Here is a 2,192-nt window from a genome sequence, read left to right on the forward strand (position 1 = left end):
GCTAATGGGTATAAATAAAAGAGAGATGATAGCGGTTAACTTATCTATGTCATGCCAGCATGAAAACGCAGGCAAAAGCTTTTTCAAAACATGAGTTGAAAGTTTTTAATAGAAATACTTTCATGTATTCAAGTGTTCAATCAGAATATATCATAGTTAGAATATTTAAATAAAATTTACCGACAAGTTTAGGAGGTTAGGATAGATTTCACTTATAAAGTAATATACGTACCACTTTTCCTACCTTGTTATTTTTCTGTAAGATACATATATACATTTTTTTTTTTTTCATTATTTAAGGTACATATATGCACCTATTGGGAACCCTCTACCAAAGGCAAAAGGGGTGGTAAAATTGGACGTGTCCATATCAGAAATTGATCAACGCGATTGCATAGTGGCCACAAGAATTTTTGGACCAAACTGTTTTCTGTAGTGAGCCCTTCTTTGTGGCAAAGGACCCTAACAATGTATCTGCAGGTAAAATTTACTATGCAATTCTTTATATTCATTTATTCCATTGGGGTTCATATCACGTAAGGACACTGAATTTTATTCTCTTTAAGAACAAATTTACTGTAATAATATTTTTGTCTCATTGAAGTAATTCAGGCATAGTAGCGGACCCACATTTGTTCAAGGCCAGTCAATTGACATCCCCTTCATCAGAAAATCTACACTTATATAGACGTTGAATCTCTTTAATTAGCTTTTCGTATGTTTATTTATATAGACGTTGAATCTCTTTAATTAGCTTTTCGTATATTTATTTTTTTATATATTTTTTGAATCAGCTAATGAAGACAATGGCTATGTGGTGTGTTATATGCATAATGAGAGCACAAGAGAATCAAGTTTCATTGTAATGGATGCCAAGTCTCATGATCTTGAAATTGTGGCTGCTGTGAAATTGCCTCGTCGAGTGCCTTATGGATTTCATGGGAGATTCGTGAAGGAAAGTGATCTCAACACGCTATGGAAAGTCGACGGCTCAGGTTTGCTTGAATTAGGCTTCAATCTGAAGTAAATTTAGGTCGATTATATGAACTTTCACTATTTTGGCATATTAAGCTGCTTGTATTAGTCTTGTGTATATGTATAGTGTGTATTTTTCATAATTGCATTTGTTCTAACACAATCAAAAAATATTAGGACATGTCGCGATAAAGAATGACTACGTTTTTATTCATATAATATAAAAACATACTTGAGCTCATGGTTATAGCTTCTATGCATAGTTAGTTAATAGGTAGGGATCACTATTAAGAAAAATATGGCATGAGAATCCAAATGCAAGTTTATCAACATCATATTTCCTGACTTACTTCCTTTTCCTCGTCAAACTATAGGGAAAATTTCAAACAACCATACGTTGAATTTTTCATTATTCTTTCATCCCCTTGCCAACTCAAATGTATCCTTCATAAGAAACTTATCTTAGTAATTCTTGTGTGTAAAATAAATGAATTTTCAGGCAATCCTTTATGTTCCCAAAAAATTGAATTTTTTTATATCTAAAGATGTATTAATTAATTCTTTTCAAAATTTTCTTTTCTTTGATGAGATTTTCAACTATCTCAGATTTTTAAGAAAAGTATGAAAAAAAAAACAAGATAATATTGACAAATGACCCTTTATTTAATGTCATTAACTACTTACTTTCTCGGGGTATATCCAACCGAGGAAATGAGATCTCTCGTCCTCTTACAAAATGAATAGAAGAAAATAATTTTTTTGAATCTCTTGCGTAAAAATAAAAATCTCTTGTCAAAAGACATAGCATAATGTAAAAATCATTTATTTTAAAATAGAGGAAGTATTTCTTTTTTTGTCATGATGTTGCCAAAATGAATATAATTAAGAGATAATAACAAATTACTCTTTAATTAATATAGTAACTTCATGTCACACCCTAAAAATCGCTTATTTTAAAATGGAAAGAGTATACTTTTTCTTTTTGGCATGATGTTGCCAAAATGAATATAGTTAAGATCCATGATGTTGCCAAAATGAATATAGTTAAGATCCAACCTGCACTACCAGCTTTTTGATTCAATTAGGAAAAATATATATTTTTAAGCTAAAAATTGAAAATAAGATTGATAACTCGACATCTACTTTTTAGCCGGTTGAGAAAGAATTAGACGTTTTTTTTTTCAGGGATTTGTCCCTTGACAACCTGGACTTACACT

The 2,192-nt window shown here is 30.6% G+C and overlaps 1 long non-coding RNA gene across 1 annotated transcript; it reads left to right on the top strand.

Moving 5' to 3' along the window:
* The first annotated feature begins 31 nt into the window (after nucleotides 1-31).
* On the top strand, nucleotides 32-1,129 carry LOC124892727. The gene is made up of 2 exons (XR_007050397.1): nucleotides 32-480; nucleotides 795-1,129. It is a non-coding gene; the product is annotated as an uncharacterized LOC124892727 (long non-coding RNA).
* Nucleotides 1,130-2,192: the final 1,063 nt, after the last annotated feature.

Source organism: Capsicum annuum, unplaced genomic scaffold (genome assembly GCF_002878395.1).
Source record: "Capsicum annuum cultivar UCD-10X-F1 unplaced genomic scaffold, UCD10Xv1.1 ctg50130, whole genome shotgun sequence".
Taxonomy (NCBI): domain Eukaryota; kingdom Viridiplantae; phylum Streptophyta; class Magnoliopsida; order Solanales; family Solanaceae; genus Capsicum; species Capsicum annuum.